This window comes from Siphateles boraxobius, unplaced genomic scaffold, assembly GCF_051911475.1.
Source record: "Siphateles boraxobius isolate OS27281-9 unplaced genomic scaffold, OSU_SipBor_1 86, whole genome shotgun sequence".
Taxonomy (NCBI): Eukaryota; Metazoa; Chordata; class Actinopteri; order Cypriniformes; family Leuciscidae; genus Siphateles; species Siphateles boraxobius.
Genome location: NW_027509215.1, coordinates 8366166 through 8392353, shown reverse-complemented (window position 1 = coordinate 8392353; position 26188 = coordinate 8366166). Strand labels below are relative to the sequence as shown.

General features: G+C 36.4%; 1 protein-coding gene across 2 annotated transcripts in view; it reads left to right on the top strand.

Annotated features, from left to right (window-relative positions):
• ankrd12 (ankyrin repeat domain 12) overlaps window positions 1-26188 on the top strand; it is a 52959-nt gene that overhangs the window by 3579 nt on the left and 23192 nt on the right. The gene's annotated exons all lie outside the window — the stretch shown is intronic.

Sequence of the window (26188 nt, the reverse complement as noted above, 5' to 3'; positions counted from 1 at the left end):
TTAAACCGCAATGCTTACAAATGCTTGTAAACGGTAAGCTTTCGTGACCGCACAGCAACTTCACATGAGCTTAACCGCGATAGAGACGATGGTCCAAAATATCTAGACAAATTTCCACTGGTTAATCGTGTCTACCAGTTAATCTCCCACCTCTATACTGTACAATAATTCACAACCTGAAATCTCTAGTGCATTTGAAATAATAAATGAAGTGCATTTTCGGCCAGATCATATTTTATCTAGAAATGTCTCGGCATTAGTGCAGTTGATATGAAATTCTTAAGAAGTTTATCATGCTAAAACTATTTTTAAAAAAAAGCTAGTAGTACTTTATTTTTTAGTCTTTTTTACATTATACATTCATTTGAACCTAAAATTGCGATGTTAAAAAAAGCTCACGGAGACGTTATACATGAACGACCCAACAGCATGTCTGTCTGCAAGAAATCAGAAGTGTCTCTGCACATTTGGCTGCTCTGTTTACAGTCGTGTCCTAGTTTTGCTTTCATTTGCACAGATGACACCGGTGCGCTGCAGTGTTTCTGTGGAGTTCATCCACTGAATGCCGGACGGTTAGTGCAGACGTGTTTCCATGAAGCTCGTGCGAGCGGGAGCTGGTTGCATGAGAGAGAGGGAGGGAGAGAAAGGGAAAAGCACGAGAGACAGAAACAGGCGTGTGACTCACTCTCCTACCCATTAGACGTTGGCCTTTGTGATCTGAACCATTCCCGTGAGAGACCTCTCTCCCCGCTTCACGTTCAAACTGGATGCCATTTTTATTTTGCCGAGCTCCTTTTTTCCTGCACAGACGCAGGGCTTTGAAGTATGAGGTTTTAACGCTGACAAAAAAAAGGCTTTGTGTCTCTTCTTGATGTTGATATAATTTGACACATTTTACATTGCAGATATGCTGCTTTTGCTTACATTAATTCTAGTATGTGGTCCTGTTTTACTAAATGAAGGTGGCTGATTGATAAAAGTGCAAAGATTTGAAATAGGCCCTCATTTAAGAGCTTGTATTTCTTGTACTGCTTTTATCCTGTGTGTTTGAAGAGCTTTCAGTATTACTGACCTCTGGATCCATTTAGTAAAATAAACAAAAGTGCTTTCGTATTCTGCTCCGATCAAATGCAATCCAACAGCCGTCGTTTCGGGCGTCTTAATCAGCAGGTCCAAGCTGAATTTAATCTCACACCATTTTTATTTTTACATCATTAGCTTCTTTAATGTTTGTTATTAAATATTTTGGGTAATTTTATCATTTTAACCGCTGACTAGTATTGGTTTTGTAATGATATTGATTTTGACATTGATTACCCACATCTAGAAGAGCAGATTGACTTATAATACACACACTACCATTAAAACATTTGGGCTGGTAAGATTTTTCAATACTCATGAAAGAAATCTCTGATATACTCACCAAGGCTGCGTTTATTTGATCAAAAATACAGTAAAAACAGAAGTATTGTGAAATATTAGCCTATTACAATGTAAAAAATCTGTTTTCTATTTCAATACATTTTAAATGTAATTTATTCCTGTGCTGCAAAGCTGAATTTTCAGCATCATTACTGCAGTCTTCAGTAGGGGTCAAATGGATTGTACTTGATCCGTGATCCGTACGGACCAGAGTCAGACACCATAGTTTAGCAGCACGCATGTGATTCACGGATTAATTGCACATTTTAACCATCATAGAGTGAAAGTTCATCATTTGCATATGTTTTGATCTGCCAATTTAGACATTCAAGTGGTTTTAAACCATTGCAGCCCATGACCTGCTGCTGTCTAGGTCATTTAATGTTAATCAAACGACATAACACAGCTTTAACAAAGATTAATCCAAAAACAAATTCGATCCGTGACTCAAAAACCATAATATGATTCGAACCATGAGTTTTGTGATCCATTGAACCACTATTCTTCAGTGTCATTTAGTTATTTGAAATATAATTTTTTTGTAATGTTATACACGTCTTTGTATCGACCTCAAACATAGAGTATCATTTCTAAGACAGAACACACCAATTATTTGGATTTAATTAAATTATGATATGGTGGTTCCAAAAAGAACATTATTTTGTCTGTTTGGTTTAATGCAATGTGTTTACGTGATTTTAGGTTGAAAAAAGTAATTATTTTACACATAACGTACAGTATTATTGCTCTTCTATGCCCCGCCTTTCTGAAATGCGTTGATTTTTACAAAGCTCATTATCTGAAAAGCACATTGTGCTCTCATTGGCCTGAATACCTTAAAACGAGTGACGGAAATGTCACGCTCCTTACCATATCAGCCATATTATACCATACCTTACCATATCAGCTCAGCTCCCAAAGCAATAATGACAGGTAATAATGTCAATTCGATCCCGAATCTGATCCGGAAAATGCAGATGACCAAGCTGATCGATCAACTTTGCCAGCGTGACTTGACCAGACCATATCAGATTGGTTAGGTATTATTTCATTGGGGGCATAATTAATGATAATAATGACTTATACGGTCTTTTTACGCGTTGCGCCGCGCTTCGGGGGGAGAACACCATGTAAACCTAAAACCATGTCTGGATTTGTGATCTTAGAAACGACAAGCAAACGCTACTCTATACTGCTCAAAACTCGCATTTGAATAGTCAGTAGCAAATTCTTAATATATGAAGACATTACGGCTGTGTCTGTGAGTCAGAATAAGCGCCAGAATGTACATATGTGCATATACATATTAGAATCAGCCTTTGTGCACATCCGGCCTTGTACTCTCTCAGGTACTGGAAACAGTCCTCCGAAAAATGCGATGCACACAGTCTAATATTTTGGTTGTACTGTTCTGGAACAGTCTTCTAAATAAAGCATTACCACTGTTTTCTAATTGTGTCCTCTTTTGGAAGGCCAAACAAATTAGTTTGGCTTTCGCAATGAAAAACACAGCGTCTCTACGACATGGCGGCGCTGGCAACAATAAAACAGCGATAATAAAAGTTACACCTCCTTTCTTTGCGTATACATTTGGGCGTTATGAAACTCTGTCCCCACACACTGACGTAGATTTGTGGGGGCGTGTTTGAATGAAGCGTTTTAAGAAGGCGTGGCTGAGTCGTGACTCGTAACTTTTACAAAGAATATCTCTTTAGGTTTGAGAATTTGTAACTCTGTAGATCTTATACATGCATAAACAGCTACATAACACACTAAAGAAAAAAATGAAAACAAGAAATCTCATCATATGACCCCTTTAACATTTATTTAGCATTTGCTAGTTTAACTAAAAATATTGGAAATATTTGCTCTTGGTAGATTTTGGAAACGCATTTGTAAATCATCAGGCACAGCATCTTAAAATGACTAGTTATTGTCCAATTACTTTAATTGGTCTCGGCCATATATCGATATATAGCATTTGCTTTTGGCCTAAAATCTTTTTTGTGCATGGAGAGGAGATGGCCGGCATTGTTTAACACCTAAATAATCACAATTTCATGCTGAACTGGTCACCATTTTCTCTGTAGACACCTGTTCTTTTCACCGTGACGCCATCAGCGTGGTAGTTTGTAGTTGAGATCAGTGAACATGCTCTTTTAACAACTGCATATGTCACGAGTGTCGAACATTTTCCCCTCTCTGATGTTTCTTTCGAAGAGCACACACAAATCCCCTGAATTTCCTCTTTTACAAGTCCCTTATAGAAACCAATCGCATTTGGGGAAAGCCCCTGTAAAAATACGTCAAGTTTCATCCTTCACCCTGCAAAGGTCACGCTTTTAAAGCCTTCAGCGGGACGACTGTGTAAAGCGTGGCTCTTTGGGCGTGTAGGACTCAGCTGATGCGGTGACTTGAGTCTTTCCTCCTGCTGCTGTTTCCACTACAATGGAAATTCAGACAAATTAAATACTCTATATTTGCATCATCTTAGGTTTAACAAGGCTCTTCTTATCAGGAACCCTTTTAGCTGTATAATGTTTTTGAGTTGCTGTGTGGTTCTTTAGAGATTAAAAAAGTTCTTGTTGCTTCATGATCTTCAGGTGTTTGTATTGGTTTCTATTTATTCTCAAATGAACGTTATTCTCAAATGAAGACACAACAATGGCATGATATATTTTAAGATATGGCAGTGCAAGTTGTTTTAAGTTAAAACAGCTCAAACTTGCTTTTTAGTCTGGGACTAGGTTTAAGACTTGTCTGTTAAACCGGGGATTAGATATGTGGTAAAATAATGGTTAGTTCATTAACATATTGATGCTGTTCATAGTAGAAGTGATAGCAGCAATTTCACAATACATTGTAAAAATGATTTTGAAAATTGTAAATAAAACAAAAGATTGTTGGAGTACGGCTTACAAGAAATTTCATGGTTACATGCCATTTTCTTTTAGTTGTTTTTGAAATTTACTAGCAGTTTCTGAGAAATTTTTGTACTATAGTAAAGAACCGTAGAACAGTTTCCTGGTTCTAACATTTAAAAAGAGAACATTTCTAAATATATTTATTGATTTAAAAGAGAAATTCCTCCAAGCTGATTTACCGTATCCGCAACTTTTAATTACGTTATTTGCGAAATTTAACAATTTCCTTAAAGATAAAGGCATGTAAAAATGATTTGCAGTGTGACAATTCACACCATTCCATATGAATAATATCTAACACTGATCATAGAAATGTCTAGTTTTGTTCTATTGGGCATTTGGTAAAGTTCATCAGCCCTAGCAACAGTAACCAGCGGGCGGAGCTTAGCGAAGGATCAATTGTATCTTTTACTTTTGTACTTTTGTGTACCAGCTATGACTGAAGGTTTGTTTTTGTTAAAACGGCCACGTCGTGCTTCCGAGGGCTGTTGGATTGCGAGGCTATTGGTTTCTAGAAACCCTTCAATCAACGGGGTCTGTGTTTTCTGGTCTGTACGCGCGTCCTGTCAGGAAATAGAGTGACTTTCTCCTCATGCTCAAGACACGTTTAGCACGCATACACGTCTGGTCGACACTATTTGTTTTTGAAACCAAAGTCGCATTTCCCTGCAAGGATGTGATGTAACAGTGCATGTTTTATTTAGATGCATATGTACATTTACATGCATTTTTCTATGAAGAGTTACCGGCTCATGGTCCATCCAGAATATAGAGTGAAAATTTAATTTTTTTGGTGGTCAAGAAATGAAATGACGTGTTAAGACTTATTAATTTCTTCAACCACAATGATCTCATTATTATTTTTTAGGTATTTATTACACATGAAGTGTTAAGCTGTACGTTATCTTTTTCGTTTAGAAACTTTCTGTACTAGTATATCCATGTTTATCCAAATATAAGGAAGTGCACATGTCCTAGTATTTTTGTTTTCACATAAATATGAATGAAATTTTGATGGATATTCCTTGCACTTGCTTAGTGGTTTACACTTAAATATACCAAAATGGCTGTTTAAGGTGCACATGTTCATCCAAATGATGTTTTAGAGTGGCTGCATTTTGCAGTATTTCCTTAAAATGTTCCCTGTCAGATATTAAAACAGCATTTAGCAGATGTTTGTACAACGTTTATGATTCAAAATGCTAAATCAATGCTGATTCTTATCTACTTTTAAGATGTTAAGTTTGTATGTAAATGTTTTTTTTTTATCATTGTTCTGCAAAAGTTGTATGATTTTGAGTGCTGTCAGTATACAAGCAATTCAATATTGTGAAGTTGTAAAACTCGATCGCTTGGGTCTAATGTTGTTTCTGCAACCTTCTAAAGGAGCTTCCAAATAATGGTCACAGTCCATCTCGTAATGCCATGTCTCTGACACTTGAGATGAGGCGGTCAGCGTCCTCATGCTCTTCATCAGATTGTCTGGAGAATTTGAGACGTTCTTGTCTTCTCCATTGTTCAAACACACACATTAACTACTCATCCATTCAATCCTTTGCTCTGCTGTCATGAATCTAGTAACAGCAGACAGCAGGACTTTAGTGAACACTGTAAACATCAAAACGCAGAATACGACTTGTAGTTTTGTTCGCTTGGTTCTTTTGGTCCAGACTAAAAAAAAAGAAAGATCAGTCCTTGTCCGCTTAGCGTTGAGATTGTCATTTTCATCACCGGACCAAAAGATACTGAACCTAAAGTCAGAGAGATACGTTCACAACCTGATTTGTCGGCTTTTATGATGTATATTTTGCGAAGGAACTCACCGAACATCCAAAACAATGCTTTATTCTGGGATAAATGCACTCGTTGTATGTTATCGGTGTATATGACGCAGATTAGAGATGCGCGGATGGGCTATTATTTCATCCGCAACCGCATCACAAAGCTCATCATCCGTCCACCATCCATCCGCACCAACGTTTTTGACCAATTTTCCCGCCCGCCATCCGCTGATACAAGGCGCTGCTGATGACAGCCGCGAGACTAGAAACCGCCAGCCACCCGCCCGAATTTAATAAAAATATTTTTTTTGTCACGTCATCCGCCCGATCCGCGGTTTATCCGTGGAGTCCGCGGCTATAACCGCCAACCGCGCTTCTGATGCCTGAACTAAACTGTGATGAGCAACATCTCGACTATGACGAGAAAAAACGGTTATGCTTGAGCATTCTGTCATTTTTAGGCTCGCATCTTCCTGTTTTTGCTTTGTTTACATGTCTTTGTCCCGTGTTGCATTCATATATCATTCAATCGGCACCAGAGTTTGTTTTGAAGCGGATCGAGCCTCTTCTTTTCAGCGTCTTTGTCCGCTTGTTTGGTGTCATCAGGGTTTAGATGGTGTTCACACTTATTCAAATGAACCGCACTAACAGAGCAATCGCACCAGGTTTTGTTTTAATCCAACCAAACAAGTCAAGTTTGACACACCCTGTATCTTAACTATGTTTTAATTTTACAAAGAATTCTGTCATTTGACATTCAGGGTTTTCCAAGGAAGAAAATTCTGTACATTTTAAAGTTAAATTCATAAATCCGGTGCACTTTGAGTCGAATTAAGAGCTCCAACCCATATTCAGTGTGCAAAATGAACACAAGAAATCAGTGCATCGACTTTAAAGGAGACTCAAACCTCTTTCTAGTTGTAATATAGTGTCTCAGTCTACATTACACTACATAATACAATACAATAATAATGTTATAATATTATTGCTATGACAGTAATGGCCATATATTGTAAAACAAATGCACTAAAAAATAATTGAAAATTTTATAATTAGTGTTTTCCTAATTTCTATACATGCAAGAGATCAACCCTCAAACTTTTATTTTGACGGAAACAGTCAAGCTTTAATTTAGTTTACAAATGCGTCTCATTATAAATCTAGTAAAATGCTGTAATCATCAACTATGCAAATGTGAAAATAATGCTTAAAGGCGTTTCCAAATGTACGCTAAACTCAGCACATGTACAGAAGGAGTTCACTGCATTAATTCACACGCAGCGCAAATAGACAGTCTTTTAATAAGGACACAAAGTCTTTTCCGTCTTTGGATTTTAGTTTGTTTGACAACAATTGTGGAAAACGCTTCATTAAAGACCTTTTATGTTATTATAGGAAGTTTAAAGATATTTTCGGGCCGCCACAGTCTAGTTAATGAATGGGAAGCACTGAAATCTATTTGTGGCGGTCAATGTTGATATTGTGGCTGGTTGCCACAGATAATTCAATGTATGGGAAACACTGGACATTCAGAGTAGTTAAGCATCTGTCTGGTTGATAAATTGGTCTATTGATCGAAGCTAATGATCTCAAAATGGCCAAATATTGATAGCCTAGTGTTGATAGTGCATCATTTTGGACAAACTATATGGGCAGGTACAAAGCATACAGGTTATGTGCTTTTAATTTCATCAACACTAGTCAAAACTTTATTGGATTTCTTGCTGTTGACATGTAAATGAGTGATGTAGGATTGGGTTATGCAGGTCAACACTTACTCTGGGTTTTTTTCCCGTTTTGAAGGTGTGGTAGTTGCACTATGCATATATTAGGAAATGTATCTTCGATAACACAATTCCCGTTCTTTTTGTATTAAACAAATTGTTTAATTAAGAATAATTGAGCACAGCATGTCCACTAACATGTGTTCAGAAAGTAAACAGGCTCAGTTTTGATTTCATATTTCGATTTCAATCAATATTACTGCACTAGTCAGTGTGTAGATCTCTGAAACATTCTGACAGTGAATCTGACACCAGTGTTCATGCAATGTAACGTAGCTGACATAATGAAGGGTTGTGTGAAAAAGCTTAGATGCAAGACAAACTAGTTTGGTCGCTTTGGTGAACACATGGCTGCCTTTTCAAACGTTGCCATAGCCTGTCAGATTTTGGCAGCCTTTTGATTGTAATTTGGGAAATCATAGTGCGTTGCCTGGTCCTGTCTTTTTGAGCATGACTGTACTTTCAAAGAGGATGCTAAACGAATTTTTTTCTCTTTTGCCTACTTGCCTTAAATCTGTGTGTGCATGTATATAAGGGCATGTGTGTGTTTGCTCTGTTGTGTTAGTGTAGGATAATGCTGGATTCATGTGAAGTGAAACCAACCTCCCAAATACAGGAACAAGAAACCTACTTTGACAACAGCGTGCTACTTTTGCATAAACGTGTGTTTGTGCCAAAAGAGGGAGGAGATTTTAGTTTGCACAACATGTGCTCGACTGGTATGTGAGACGCCTACGTTGTTGTCCTGGCTCTTTTTACAAGCGCCGTTGGTTGGTAACTGGCTGTCAACTGCGTTGAGACGGTTGATGGTCATGTGCTTGTTTTGCAGGTGGTGTACTTAAGTCACGCTGCTACACAAGAGCCTGTTTGTCTTATATGGAGTTCTAGCCTGGTTAGAACCAGACCCTTAACTGAGTTAGGGTCTGGGGAAGGTTTATTGACAGCTAATTTCCAAAGAGGCGTCACCAACGGACGTTGCTCAAATGCCTCTGGGCGCAATTGGATAGACCTTAAAACCAATCAGATCGATCGTCCTCTTGTAAAGCCCGCCTCAACGTTTGTGATTGGTGCCTCGATTTGGAAAGATTGGAGATGAGCTTGAATGGGCTCTTCCCCAGACTAACTTGCAGAGCAAATCTAAATTTGCCGGAAGTTCGTCTGGGTTTTCCCAGGCTAATGGAGTTCACAAATAATTACAAACTATTAGCATGCATTTTATTCCTGATCATTTTAGTGGTCATTGTAAAGTTTTTGATGTTATCCAAGTGATAGTGTGAATACAGTCATAAAGTCTAGCAATACAATATATGCTTTTAGTCAAAAGAAGCACCTTATCATCCATCCATCGATCCATATTCATTTTGAGCATTTATATACATCTACAAAGTTAATTTCAATCAATAAAACATGGATTATGATAAAATCAAAGGTTTTTAATATCATCAGAAACAAATATGGCTTTTGACAGATGTGCAATAGCCTATATAAAAGTCATCAATTGATGCATTTTGATTGTTAAAACTACACAGATCAACAAGCTATATTGTAGTATTTATAATCAGGCACTCAATTGAATACTCAAAGTTCTTTCAGCTAATAGAATTGTTTAAGGGTCTAAGTGTGCTAGAATTTTAACAAGGCTTTGGCACGATATCAGAGCTGGGCAATATTCATTTGCTCTCTCTCTGGCAAGGAAATGTATGCGGTCGGTTATGTGGATGAAAGGGACTGAGAAGGCAGATGTGGATATCTAACGTCTTTACCCATGATCCTGTTCTTAGTGTGGCAGCAATATGGGATTACTGTGTTTTAACTGAGGCTCAGAGGAAAGAGGAATAAAAGATTTGTCGCTTTTGACTGACGGGTTTAAGTCACATTTCAGCGCTGGTGAACAGACTTGAAATTGAAAGACCCGGGATAGTGAATAGAGCGGAAGAAACAGCCGTCCTCAAGACACTGCTGGCTCAATCCCAAAGGCCTGTGCTGTCAGGAATGCTGTCTGTTTTGCTCTTATTTAACAATGAGAATGTTTTTATTTCATTTTTGTTTGATGTGGTGGTTAATTTTGGTTCTTTTAAATGCTTTGTTTTCTTTTAATTGGTAGTGAAATGGGTCGAATCTAGGTTTTACCCGTCAAAACACCATTTTCTATTTCCATGTAAAATTCTCTCAAATTCACCAGTTTCCATCAAAATACAACAATTACTACAGCTTTGTTTTCTGTAGCGGACGGTGCCAGTACAGTCATATATTGATATATCAGGGCTCTTGACTAACATTTGAGACTAGTAGCACCGGTGCCACTAAATTCTACAGAAGCTGGCGGAAGCACCTGATTTGTAGCGCTGGCGGGATTTTAAATCATTAAGTGAATTTAATCATAAAATTACTATTGTTTTCCATTAATAAGTGCAGTTACTTACTGTGCGTTCAAACCGCTGCCGGCGAGAGCGGCAAAATTCGCTCTCGCCGCCCTGCCAGCGGCGCTTGGTCTTTTCTTAAACTTAATTTAAAGGGGCCGCAAAGCAAACAAGCATGTCGATCGTTATTTTTGCAGAAAATTAATCGATGGAAAGAACTTAACAATTAACCATTTTGCTTGGGAACTAATGTGGTCGGAACCAAAGTTTACACACTGCGTTCTCTGGAATCCTCTCAAACGGAGCACATCTACATTCCGATTCGTTGCCGCCGGTTGCCGCCGAACCACGTCATAGCTCATTACCATAAAGTTGACCAGATTTTAACTTCTCCTCGCCGCCCAAGACGCGCCGCTCTCGCCGGAGCTCTCGCCTCTTGGCGGCGGTGTGAACACACAGTAATAATATTACATGTTTGTTATTGGAAATTTTGTTTAAATTGAATTGATATGCAGATAAAATGAACTTTTATTAACAACAGTAAAACGTAAACGTGCAAAAAAACAAATTTTTATTGGGAAAATTTAAATATTCTACTCTTATTAAAGTACCATTGTTCTTCTATAGTATCATAGCACAGAAATCCTGCTGTTGTCTCATTGACCTATCTAATAACATTGCACTATCCTGCTCTTCATATCTAATTACACATAAAACTATGCAATGGTTTCAGTTTTAATTTATCTTCGAAAAGGACGGATGAGAGTCCTGGGAATTTATGCGACCTGTCGTTTTGCTGAAATTACTCCTGGTACTGTGAACGGCAAAACAGAAGTGCCGCACTGCCTGCACAAAAACTCAGACGTTTTTTTTTTTTAGACTGGTTATGGTCAGGTAGACAAAACACAACAGCATTACGTCAGTGTTCGTTCCTCAAGTCTGTAGAAACACGCGTCCGAGAAGACGACCTGAAGACGAGAACAGACTCCAGAACACTAACCATTCTGGTGGAAAAGGGGTACAAGCAGATTTTTGTCTTTTACCAGATGAATCCTTCATTGACCTGTTTATTCTTTTAGTGTTTAGATGCTGTTTCGGCATTGTTTGACCCTTTGACCTTTCAGACCCCGTCTAGACGTCTTCTGACAGCAGATGTCAGGGGTTTTGAATTCAGTAATGATGCTCGCTCATTGTATTTGTTGAATAATGTTCGTTGCCTTTTCAGTCTTGCATTGAAAGCAGTTGAATATGCATTTTCTAATTAAAACACATTACAATTAAGTTATTATTGAATTCTCATTCTTCTTGTTGTATTCTCAGAGGCCTGAGCGGATGCTGCAATCCGGGTCATTCCCATGAGTCTGGTTAATGCAAGAGATCATCTCTCCCTATAAAGCGGTTGTGACTCACCCAAACTTTTCTCTGCGTTGAGCTGAGTCATTGGGTCAGACTGCACTGGTTTTTAAGCCTGAATAAAGCATTTCCAGAACTCTTGAGTTCTTCTCCATATATTCAGTAAAATATTTAAGCCAAGAATTATAAGGCAATAAAATATATATAGCCTAGGCCTAGTTTAAAAAGACAGGCTTTCCACTATTTTTATTTTTATTTATGTTGACTAATTTAAAATGCATAGCAATGCAAACAAGAATATTTACCAGTATCTTTCTTTTACTATAACATTTAATATATGAAAAATTATGAATGTTTCTTAGTGAATGTAATTTAAGAATTGATTCATTAAAACTTGAATGGCGAAATGAAAAGCACATCAAAATCATTACGATATTCACAATTTTTGATTTTGATGATTAATCTAAATTAAAACGATGTCATGATATGGCTAAGTGCAATTATCAAACCACAAAGCCTGCGATTCAATAAAATAAATTTATGCGATGCATGTTTCAGAGTGAAATGCGGCACTGTGGATTTTTTAGACGCTGTACATTTGGTCAACACCATATAATATTAATCGAACAATAAAAACACAGCTTTACCGAAGATTAATCTATATTTCACTTGTACAGTAAACACTATAGTGTTATTTTGCAGTTAATTGCTCTCAATAGACTTATTTACAGTTAATTTTACACATTTCTGTACCTGAATATATTCAGGTACAGAAATGTGTAAAATTAACTGTAAATATTTAATATTTATTTATTACTTAAAGCACACTTTATAAATCAGCAATACAACATATAAATCAGCAATATAACATAATAAATACAGTAAAACAAAGTTACAAAATAAAGTAAGGTCTATTGTAAGACCTTACTTTATTTTGTAACTTTGTTTTACTGTATTTATTATGTTGTATTGCTGATTTATAAAGTGTGCTTGAAATAAAATATTAAACATTACAGTAATATTAGTACTGTAATTTTACAATTGTAAAAATGTAACTACTTTTCATTTATTACTTCGTTATAATAAATTAATAATAATAACAATAACAGTTGTAATTCATATTTTAATGTCATTTTGATATACTCGCACAACTTTTTGACAGCAAACCTGGAGCAATCCTTTTATTAAATCAGTTTTAATCAAAAATGACTTATATAAGTACGGAGTAATATTAATTAATGACATGTTCTTATTTTATAGTTAGGGTTTGGTTTAAGGTTAGTTGTAGTTGTGCATAATTTACTGTTATTACTGTAAGTACATGTACTAACGTGTAACTATGTCACCTTATTTTAAAATGTGACCGAAAAATATTTTTTTTCCTCCAAATTACTAAGCAGGAATGTTTGAGTTAGTTCTTTTTAATAAATTCTTGTAAAGTTTTTTTTCCCCCAACTTGTCGTCCCACCACAAAAAACCCTGAATAAATAAAAATAGAAAAAAGCAACCTCAAAAAATAAGGGTATGACACCAAATTTCAGATACAAAAATTTCAAAAATATTTATTTCAATTTTGATACCACAGCTACAAACTTGATGCAAACTACTAACTAATATAAACTTAAAATATTATTAAAGACAAGTAAACACTAAAGTTATAAGTCAACAAATAAGAACAAATAATTAAATTATGAGCAATAGCACAAGTAAATACAATAGAACAAACATACAAACGAAACAGTGCTTTTCAGATAAGAACCACTAACCGTGGTTTTCACTTAAAGAAATGAAATGTAAAATAACACTTCATGTTTTTAAATCATTGTAAATTGTTAGTCGAGCCATTAAGGAACATGTATCGGAGACAGAATTATTAAATTCTTTCCCTAATGATGCTCCCCGTCTCTGTTTCTGTCTGTCTGAGCCTCTCTGTACAGTTCGATGTGTAATCAGCCTGACCTCTAGTAGGAAGCTGATTATAACCACACAACCACAGCAAGACCAACACTCATCTACTGGCCTGTGCTCTAATCTCTCTCTCTCTCTTTCTAGCTATCTCTCGATCCATTTCTCCCCCCGTCATTCCAGTTTCCACCTCTCTTCGGCTTGCCGACCCCCCTGTCGCTGTGTAATCTGCAGTAAAAGGTGCATTGTTCTGTGTGGCGTGTGTATCTGTGGTCATTAACCTACATACTGAGCAGCAGGCCACGGGCTTCTTAAAGCTTTCTCAGATGCCCTCCGATCAGGAAGTTCAGCGCTCGGGTTTCTGTCTGTGTTAACTCTTTGCTTCCCCTGTGCACAGTGCTTTGGCAAAGACTCGCGGTCAGTTATTAACTCTAGGGTAAACTTAAGTAATGCAATTTTGTTGTTTTTCCTTCATTCAAACTTATTTGTCAACAATATAATCATAAATTCCAATACTATTTTCTGCTTTTTGTTTCTATTTTCTGCACACTCTTTGATGTCGACGAAAAAATAGGGAAGCATTTTCTCCTTTTAAATGTTGAATAGCCTGTTTATTTTGCTATCTGAACTATGCGCCATAAGGCCATACAGTTTCATTTTATTGTTTGCATTTGCCATTGATGGATAAGTTTTAGTTTTTTCTAATCGGTGCATTTATATAATTTTGGTGCATACTGCATTCAAGTTAACAAGTTTGAATGTTGTAGTAGAAAAGAGAACTGCAAAAACGAAGATCAAACTGTTTCAAAACATCATGAGCTGTCTAGGTAACATTTTTAAGGTTTCATAAATACGCCTTTGATCAGATGACTTGTTTTGGCCAGTTATAATGCATATGCATAATAGGCATAGGCTATTACAATCGTGAATGTATTATTTTATCTGCCAGTACGTCTCGTCTCTATATACCGGACTGTCTGACATTCATTTTTAGCTCCGCATATCAGCAACTCAGGTTTTGCAGGAGCTTCCTCTGTTTCTCTGACTGAAAATATAAGTGTATGTATTGGGTCTGTCACTGGAGAGCGTGCTAAAGCTCCTCAAGACGTATTTTTGGTGGAAAATCTTTAGAAATGATAATTCTTATTAAATGTGATGTAAACACAAGTACGTACGTGCGCCCTCTTTCTTTGATAAAATTGCGGTAAATACCACTTTATTTCTGTTTGACTAATGTGCAATCTTGACTCAAATTAATTCATTATTTACATTTAGTCATTTAGCAGACGCTTTTATCCAAAGCGACTTACAACTGAGGGCTGAAGACAAGTCAAGTCATCATGAAGAGACAAAAACAACGCAAGAAGTGCCCAAAATACAGAGTTCAGGCATTGCTCTCAGTAGCTTAAGCCAGACAAGGGAGGAATTAAAGGAAAAGGAAATAATTTTTTTCTTCTATGTTAAGTGCTCACGGAAGAGATGAGTTTTCAGTTATGATCGATGCATCACTAATTATTGTAAAACTGTGGTAAAACATCGATGCTTAGGTTTTTAATCTTTAAGTAAACAACAAAAATGCCAACAAACGGCCGCTTTTATCTCGCTAGCTTCCAGTGATTTCTCTCTGATCAGTTTTCTGATCAAACTTGCATTTGTTGGTGAATTGATGGGTTTGTGTGACGTTGTTCCAGAGAGGCCCGACAGTGGAAAAGCGGCTAATGTGTTACTTGCCAATTCTTTGTAATTATTTGTTAAATGTACTGCAATTATTGTGCAATTTCTAAGTGAAAGTTGTTTCTACACATTTTATTTAGTGTACCATTTTATGATACTTTGAATTCGGACGTACTACTCATCTCACATTGTTTTTCGCCAGCTAGCGATATAGTTATATCTGCTTATTACACGCAGCTGTGGAATACTTGATTCTGATTGATCAATCGTGGTATCCAGCGGTATGTTATTCCCAGATAACAACAACTAAAAACGCAAGCTTTCTTCTGTCCCTCCATTGACATTTACGTTCCATTGAATGTTTATATGTGAAAAACAGCCTAAATACAATCTGTTCATCATATAAAGCGATCGTGTCTCTTTTTAGAAAATTTGGATTAAACTAATCAATTCATATGGATAAGTTTTACAATCTCTTTATGAATTTTCTTAAGCGTCAAAGTTTGTGTGTGTGTGTGTGTGTGTCAGTCTGGTAAATGAAACCGTGTGTCTGCTCCCTTCATTCACACAGAGACAAGCAGAACATGCAGGGGTAATAGCCTATTTTTTTTTTTGCGGTTTAATATTCACAGACACTAGTATAATACATCATGGTATATATTGGCTACAGTGCTCCTAGTAAAAAAGTTAGTCTGGAGCCCCGCGCTTAGATAAACACGGAAGCGACTATAAGCAGCTATTAGTGGGTACCGAATATACCTGGGACTCGGTACTACAGAAATGCTGGTATCGGCGCATTTTAAAAATTTCAGTACCGACTTGTTACCGAAGTACCGGTTCTTTTGACAACACTACCTCCTGGTGTGGGTTGAGCGATCGGATTTAAATCGGTCCGTGTAGCGCTTCACAATTCAGTTTTCAGACCATACAATGCAAAGGCAAAATTGAAACCAGACATTCATTTTTCTTGTTTCTCCAGTTACATTATCAATGGATAGTTGCCTTTTTCACCCCTTTTTTAAATTTTACTTGTGCTAAATTGTGACTTCAGAAACAAACATTAGAATAAATGAAATCTAAACGGTTTTCTATTTTTCGTCTTGTAATTTGCGCCGTGGGCGGTACCATTAGCACGGGGGTGTGGCTGTGGACTAACTTTACTATCATTTCTTTGATGCAACTGCTTTATTTACACTGCATGCACGTTGAGGATAAGTTTCTGGTTTCAATTTTTCATTTTTGCATTTGCATTGTATGGTCTGAAAACTGAATTGTGAAGCATTACACGGACCTAAATCCTTTTCAAATATGTTTCGGAGGGCATTGACACCTGGTCTTTTCACAATCTGATAGCTATCAGATCACAGAAAGTGCATGAAGTGGCCAGGTGTAAACTGCCCCTGGAAAGCGCCTGCGTTTGTGTGGATTACGTGATTTTTTTTTTATTAAAAATTTGGAAACTGACAACATTGGTTCAGCGCAGAGACTGTTTAAAAAAAACTTCTGTTTAAAACAAAATTATTCGCACACGTGCACCTAAATACATTTTACAGTTCGCACACATCTATTTTAAGTCGCAATTGCGAGTGAAATGATCGCACTGTCAAGCCCTGTTACTGAAGTCGGCGCTTTACGCTTGCTAGGTACGTTTTTTCCTTGTGGAAGTTTTGCATTTGGTGATATAACAAAATTTTAAAACTCGAGTCAAATCAATATTTTGTGTACATTGATTTAATTATGTCGACATCCGGTATCGCTCTCTCTTGTTTCATAGAAATGCAGCTGCTGCCATTTTGCAACTATGGTTTTGTACACTGTAATAAGTGATAAGATGACAAACGGGTACAATTTTAAATCCGTTTCCTATCAAATCAATATTTCTTATCCCTATAATTATTTATGTGGTGAAATACTGTTATAAGTTGTATGACTGTACCGTATCCCTTATATGTCTGTCTAGTTTGAACTTGCTGCCTTTGTTCTCTGTGAAAGCTTTCCATTTAAAGAGCCAATAAAATATTTCGACTCAGATCAATATTTCATGTCTAATTATTTACTTATGTGGCAAGTAGCCATGGAATAAGTGTGATAATGTACATCCAGCCAGTTGTTATCACAGAATAAACCCTGACAGGGTGATCAGGACCCTGACTTGATTGTAAACGTTAGAGCATTTTAAATTAGTCACTTAAAATGAGTAAACGACCAGACGACTCTTTTAACCAAGCTTTTTCTAAAAAACATCAATGTAGTTGTGTGTTCATGCGTGTGTTTTCAGTGTATTTATTCCATTTGTCCACTGATTACAATATTCCTGTGGTCTGTAATTTTGAAGGGTTGTAGAATAAATGAAAAGGAGAAATAAGGAAATGTTTTTTTGGCACAGAAATATTGACTGTGGTATATTGAATACTGATGTTGGCCGTGAGTCACTGCTCGCTCTGACATCATCAAGTGCTGTTCAGTTGTGTCACTCTTGAGGTTGTGCTGCGGATGTTATTGTGTTGATCAGGGATTACGAACCACAGTTGTGTTGAGCTCTTGTTGTTGAATTTTTATGTTTTCTTTTTTTTAAACTCAATGTTGTATGATTTCAGCAGAAGGTTGGGGGATGGGGAGCAGATTTGCTGGGCCAATGACAGCAGGCCATTTAGACAATGTTGTTATAGCAGTCAGGTCTGAGACGTGAGCTGTAGGAGCAGCCTATATTGCCTATATGAACGCTAGCAAGGGGTGTATGAGTGTGTTTGAAACTCTTGATTTCCCTAAAGATGCTCTGAAATCTCTGAAGCACATTTTTCATTTTGTGTATAATCTGTGTAATATTCTGTGTGTGATTATGCACTTATACACTGTAAAATAACATGAGATGGAGAGGATGGGAGTCTGTGTGTGTGTTTGTGTCCGAGTTGTGTTCATGTTTTAGTGTGTGGTAAAAATTGCTTTCCTGTAATTGGAAGAAGCATGGTGTAGTCATGTGACTTTCAGCAGTAGCCAATCACAGCTCGACTTCACATTTAAAAGAGCACTAGAGAGCTAATGCTGCCCTTTAGGGGTGTAACAATATATCGTGTCACAATACGGAAATACATAAATATGTATCATGGATAGTGACCATATTTATTGTGTATAGTTTACTCAAAATTAAAATTACTGTGCGACAACATTTTTAGTGTCAGTACTACATTATACTACTATAATGTTGAATATTATTTATAATAATGCAATAGGGGAATATTTGTGGGTCCTAATAATGCCAAATGTCTGATGTTACGAGTAAAAAGTGGCAAACATTATTTTAAATATATATAGTCACAGAGTGACAGAGTGCATATTCCTCTAAAATAATTCTGTTTTCAGCTTCAGAATTATGAATATTTTTATTCTGGTGTCTTTTATTGTCGTGTGCATTGGGTTTCTAGCATCAAGTCCTAGCCTATTCATTTACACACACAATGTAACATCAAATTTAGCTTTTTAATCAACAGTACATTTTTTGTTTACATTTTATCATATTTCTTGGACTATTTCAATAATATCGTATCGTCATATGTATCGAATCGTGACATGAGGGTTTCGTTACACCCCTACTGCCCTTACGTGCCATCAGAAATTTCCTACTACTTTTGAAGTCGTGATTATGAGCTCATCTCATTTAAGTGCTTTGTTTTTTGGAAAGAACAGGAATCATGGAGGACAGGACACCAGGTTTATTCTTTCCTATTTATTGGGAAAATCTCTCCGTCGGCTTGGTGTCCCGGCCTTTATATTAAAATTATGTTTAGCATAACATCGTCACCATCCTTTATGCCCTGCCCAAACTGGGAACTTGGGTATCAAAATTATCCCGAGCTTCCCAGTGGTAAATACAAATTGAGAGGGCTTTCATGTCCAAATTTTAACTGGGAAACTCATATTTACGATTATTCCGATACCATGTGAAGGCAGCAGAAAATTGCTCCCAAACAACTGCAGTCAATTAGTTATACATTTTTTTTTCCGGATAAACTGAAGAAATTGTTTATATTTTACTTGATTATAAAAAAAAATTGAAATTTTTTTTCCCTCAGTCTATTTTAAAAACATACAAACTAGGCTTGCTACGGTAGTCGGTGTTACCGGTGTTACACGGTGTTGAGTCGCAACACCGGTTTTAATTACTTGCCCACCGCGACACCGCAAAAAAAAAAAAAGTTTAAAGCGTTAAAAATATTTAACGCAATTACGCAGTATCCGTTAAGTCATGCACACACACATACACACACGACCCACAGAAAAGACGCGCGTCAGTATCGAGTTCTCTTTCGGTCTTGAACAAACCATAATGCACAGAAATTATGCCAAAATATCTGTTTTGTTGAGTGTCCTCATAAGAGTCTTAAATGATTTAAATAAAGTTTTAAATGAACGTAGAGATTTGTGAGAAACCATAGTGGACGTTATTGAGTGCACTTATTAAATACCACATTGCACTGCATTAACGAGTGTAGGTACAGCTTATGTACGCTCAACGGCTGTCCGAATTCGCTCACTCGTTTTCATTCACTCCTTCAAGTGAACAGTATTAGTGGACTAATGTAGGGAATAGGCATTACTTAGTGAATGAGTGTTTAGGGGGCGATTTCGGATTCAACCGATGTTCTCAAGAAGTGAAAATATGCCTATCGTTTTGTGGCTCTTTAATGTGTCGTGACAGATTGCCTCAGTTAAAGCCAAGTTCAAATCCACCGACGTTAATCTACTAACTCTCCTGACTGCTTTGTCGGACGAAAAATTTGTGGATTTTGATTGGTCAGATCGCATGTTAAACAAACCCCTTGGAAGGATGAATTGACGCTAATTTAAAAGTTAAAGTGAAGTGCACACTGCCGCACCAGCTTTTTATAAGCGTTGTTAAAATAAAAAATAAAAAAAATATTAATTTCATTTTCAAATTAGCGCCAATTCAGGGCACAATAACAAAACAGTGCTGCTCCGAACGACCGCACCAATATGCATGCCTGTGCAAATGCGCGCATTTTACGTTTGCCTTTAAATTAAAGGTTTAAAAGCCCCCGCCGGTGATACCGGTATTACCTGTGTTGTCACACGTCGATTAACCGGTGGGAAAATATCCTCACCGTCACATCCCTAATACAAACACATTTTGTCAGTTTAGATTAATCTATAAAAGTCATAAACCCGAGTATTGCTCACTTCAATTGAGGTACTAATTTTTTATATTAGTTAATGCATTAGTTGTCTTGAACTAATATTTTTTACATCATGAATCTAAGTTAATGTTGTTTATAAACCTACTATTATTCATTGTAGTTCACATTTCTTCACCAAGCTTTAATGTTAATTTATACAACTTGTATTATTAGATGTAGACAAATCTACTTAACCCAGATTAATAAATGCTGAACAAAGTATTAAGTATTGCCAATGCCTTAACTAATTTGAATTAACCTCGTCCAAATGTGTTACCACATTACAATATCTGGATAAAATCTGGATTTGTCCATTTGCAACCCATTTTACTAGTGAAGAACAAGGAAAAAAAATTATGAATTACTTGGATCAATGTGAACTGAATGTGAATTTTTTAAAACACTTCCTAAAAGGTTAATTGTCTTTTGGTTAACATTATTCAATAGCATGCAGAGTCTATTGACAGCAATGGACAGTTGTTTAAGAGGTAAAGCAAGTTATTCAGTTTTCTTTTAATATTACACATTATTTATTTCTCTATAAATAATAAGATTATGCATTATATATTCTCTAATGTCAAATAAAATGTTAACAGCAACCCTGAGTGTGTGAATATGTATATTATACATGAGTGTTTCAGATTTTCATATACATGTATTTGTAATTTTGAATTTGGAACTGAGAAAACGTCATTCAAATTTAAAAAATGTCACATTCTAAAAATTCCCATCGCAAGTATGACTGAGTCAACGTCTCATTTAGACCCACACACTCTTAGATTAGTGCTTACTCACTACTACTGCACTTCAAAATACACATTTTATAGCATCCACATGTGCGCTGTGTGTAGAAACTCTATTCTTAGCATGTCTGCCCTCCTCTGCAGTCGCTAGTTCAGGTTACTGTGTTCCACGCGGCCCTGTTCACATGCCTTCCAACGTGTGTGTGTGTGTGTAGGGTGGTTTACTTAGATTTAGCTAACTTCTGAAAACAAATTTGTCCCCAAAGTATATCTAACAAACCTCCTTTTTGGTGAAGAGCTCATTTACTGATCATAAATATATATATATTTTTAAACAATTGTCCTTATAAGAGTGCAGTATGAGTTCGGGTTAGTCTATAGCATTGGTTCCCAAACTGGGGTACGTGCGGTGACAGAGAGGGTACGCGGTGTAAAAAAAAAACAGGAAAAAGATAGAGCCGTAAGGTCAAATTCATGACATTCAATCAAATTACATCATCTCATATGATAGGTTACCTACAGAGTATGCTGACTTAGCCAATCATGCTACATTACTGTCATTCAATGTACCTTTAAAAGTTTAGTTTAGCCCTTACTAGCATGAAGGACAAATGTAGACAGACTGTGCATCAAGATCGATTTAAGACGCAAACTCTCTTCGATGCAGGAACACCCTGTGTGAGTTCTTGTTTAATACAAGCACATTTTCCCAAATATTCACTCAATTAGAAATATGACATTGATTTTATACAACGGTTAAACAAATAAAAAAGTAATATTTAGTGACGTAGCCTACATTTTAAACCAAGTATTGTCAATATTGTTTGCTTTATTTGCAACTAAATAGTCGCTCAAAATCTGTTGGGCATCTTCAAGCAACACGCAGAGGTGTTTTAGTGAACGTGAGTAAGTAATGTAGGTAATCCAGTCAAAAAACGGACTTTACAGTATAACGTGTAAATTTCATGGAATTGTCAAATTCGGATTGATATAAAACGTAATTTGGGAAAAAATAAAATGGATTTCATAGGGATGCACATCATGATCCAAACAACGAGACTTATAATTTTCTGTCAAACTTTCTTCCTGTTTTCTCATCAGAAACAAAAGAACATATTATGATTTATGATTAAATAAAATGACTACTACTATGAAGAAAAGCACTTTTTTGCTGCACCCACTGCAGATATAGTCAGAAGAGCATGAAGTAAAATGATTGTGTCTTTCTAGTTACACAAAGCTTTACTGTGTCTGCTGTATCCATTACTCGATGTGTTTCCTGATTTTCATTTGTAGCAGCTGTCCGTGACTCACGCACGGGACTTTTAAGAGTGTGTCTCTTTGCAATAACATTCGAGCCGTGCCATTTCAAAGGCCTCTCTCTTTTTTACTCTCTGTACGTTTATACCTATAGACCTGCAGTGTGCGTTTAATACGAGTACCATGATTGGTAGCATGCTATTCGATTTAGCACAACGCCAACTCAGACTGATGACATGACATCACACTTTTTTGCATCTCTTTTCACACAAAAACACTTTCCATCAAATGCATCATCAAGCAGATCTTTAGCACTCGGCTGACTCCATTGCGACACTTCCTCTGTGAAATACCAAGTATATCGAGCAATAAAACGGTCTATTGAATGCTTCAGACCTATATGCGGTGTGCTTGTCCATTTGTTTCCCTTCCAGTAGCATCTGAATTAATCCAAAGCATTTTGGGAAGGTCGTTTCTGGTTCTGCCCTTCTAGAAGTGAATATGTTAGTGCTAACAGCAGTAATCATGTTGTATATTACAGTATTTATGGACGGACAAAAGCCAGCCCCTTCGTAAGTAAACAGAGGCCGCATTACAGAGATTTGCGTGTGCTATGATTGCTTTCACTGTGGTCCTCTGTTCTGTATTCTGTGTAAACCGTGCGCTTACTGTATCAGACAATAGCTTAAAAATCTATTATGTTTTTCACAGTAAATGGAAAATTCTGTCTAACACCAGCATTTCATTTGTCTGTGCAAACTGTGACTTTATACATTATAAAAACACTGCAGTGGTGGCAGTACTATGGTACAGGGGTCATATACCATGCTACTTTGAAATATACCATGGTACTGAATGTATATTTAAATAAACATACCTTGATATTTGCACTGTAAATATGGAAGAATATGATCAAATGACCAAAATAAAAAAAGCAGTGGTAGTACCACCATGACACATACAGTACATTCATACATACTGCAGAGTTCATCTTTATTTGTTTTGCACGTATTTTATGGAAAATATGCAGTATTGTGTGGAATGGATAAACTTTGTGAATAACAAGCTTTCTGTGGGGTTTTTTTTTATTCTCAGATTTTTTGTGGGCCTGCACATGTCAGAAATCCTTAAATTAATTTGCTAGTCTTGATGTATATGAATTTTTTAAATGTAGGGTTTTATTTTGAATTTTGTGATTTTATCATTTAGTTTGGGATCTGAAAGTGTTGCGGTTCATGTTGCATTGCTCTGCGTCGTCTTTAAAATGTCACATACAGCAGGAGCTCTGATAAAATATAGCCCGTATTATCAATATCATTCATTATCAGTAACTCGCCTTCCTGTCTGTATGACTTCTGATTGTCAGGAATCCTCAATGTAAACAAATTAACCATTTAAAAGATATTTCCAGTTCACATGCATGCATTGCAAGTTTGCTTTGCATTCTCAGCATTGCTGCAAAGGGCTCTATACTGCATGTATTATCTTCTTTTACGTTCACTTTTATCTTTCAGAGCAATAATTTGAGCAGAATCCTGCTGAGCCGGTTAGTTTAAATGAGTTAAACTTCCTTCAGTTTGTAGGTATGCCGGAATAATAACACATCCAATTTAATGACACAGGCATCTGAAGGAATCTCTATTGCCCTCTTGAGTACTGAGGCCTGTTAATGAATTTGCGAAATAAAATCACTCTTTAATGAATTTTTGTGTTGTTAATATTTTCATTATGCGTTTTATAAAAGCAATTAATCAAGTAAGGTGCTGCTGTAATGTACCAATGGGGTCACGTTAAAATGAAGCCGTTTTTAATGTGATGTTATATTAGAAATACACTGCTGCGTTTCAAGGTTTTTTTTATTTATATATATTCTTGTGATGCATTGCAGAGGTTGAATAGCTCTGCAGAGCATGCTGAGGAAAGCAGCACCTTTATTATTAAAAAATGGTCGAGGGGTATGAATTTTTTTCCTATTTGTTGAAATAGCAGATGTGAACATAAATGGTTTTGGGATTTTGGACTCTTACGGATAATATGTACCGTGTGTGTGTCATACAGTGACTCGCAGAAATTTGACTGTCCATTTCAAAGATTTTTTAGTAGTTATGACAAGTCTGTCATTTTACTTGCACTTTCCTTTCTTAACTCTGTAAACATGCTCAAATTTTTGTCAGTTGGAATTAATCCTATCTGATTAGTTGATTCTGAAGATTCACTTATGTTTACATACTGTATGAATTACATGTTTTGCAAAAATAAAAGTGCATGCAGTGCCCATGACCTTCATGTCATATCTAAAATGAAAGCTGAAATATTTCAGAAGAGCATTTTTAGCAAATATTTAGGACATTTTCCATGCCCTACAATGGCCATTTTGGAATACATGAATAAATATGCGCCCATTCATAAGGTGATGTGAAAATATCACAGCACTACTTTCCTTTTTTATATCAATCTGATTAATTGAATAGTAGCACAAGTGTTTACATGCTTAATTTGATTGTTTCAGGTCTACACCACCCCTTCCGATCACAAATTTTGTTTGGGTCGAATCAGATGTGGCGGTTACATGAAGGCTTTTCTGTTTGATTTAGCCATCAATCCAATTGCTAATGGATTATTTGGTTGCATGTAAACGTAGCTACTGATTGGTCCCCATTGACATTCATTGCATAGACAAAAGGGACATTTTTCTAAATATTTTCTTTTGTGTTCCACAGAAGAAAGGAAGTTGTTTGAAATGGCGTGTGAATGATTCATTTTTCATTGTAAGTTTTGCATCTTATCGCAAACTTATTTTTGTACTTTGTTGCATTCCCAAATGTGTCAGACTGCAATTAATTCAACGGAAGAACATGTGGTTGTTACAGGTGTTAAAGTGGACATTAGCGTGAACTAGTAATAAACTCTTAATAAATTAGATTGCCCTCAAGACTAAAAACAAAAAGTACTGGATATGCATGAAGCATAAGTGATGTCTTTTTATTCAAAATGATGAAATATAAAAAAGGTAGTTTTCCATCCTTGCCTTTGTAAAATGTTGTAACTTGTAAGTATTTCAAACAGTTAATGCCGTCCTCTAAACTCATCAGCAAACATGCAGTTCCCCAAAGCAGCAGTTATTAAATTATTTGTCTTAAATGGTTGACTTATTGTACCATGAATACACGTATTCATGATGCATACTATCCTTTAGCTGTGCTTCTCAAATGATAAAAACAATATATCGATCGTCCTCTTTCGCATTCGTGTTTGTACCGGCGAACTTGTTTCTGGCCTTAATGTTCATGGCCACCAAGGAAGTGGCACGCATTGCCTCTGATTTGTCTTTGTGTCTTCAGTCCTGGCAGGTTTTGTGACTGTTCAGAGAATATTTGGCCATTGGTAAACAAGTTTACGCTGAAGATTTGATTGCAGTTTCCTGTTGTTTGTTTATAGCTGTGCTGCTGGATTACGTTCGGTCTTCAAGTGCAGCGTTTTCTGCCTGTCCTTTTGCCGTACTGTAAACATATTTGCACAGATATCTGCGGACAGGACTGATTTACACTATTTGAACATAAAAAGCAACATGGAAATATGAAGTAATGCAAAAATACAGAGCAAGAAGTGTCAAAAATGAGAGCCGAAGAAGAACTTACAGGGCTTGATGCTTGCGTTTTTCCCAAGGAGCACATGGGGCGCAATGAAAATATATCAAATAATTTGTTTTCCTTTAACAAAGGGATACAAGGAGACTTTTAGACATTAGTTAGAATACAAGAAATAAGTTTTTGAAATATTATATTTAATA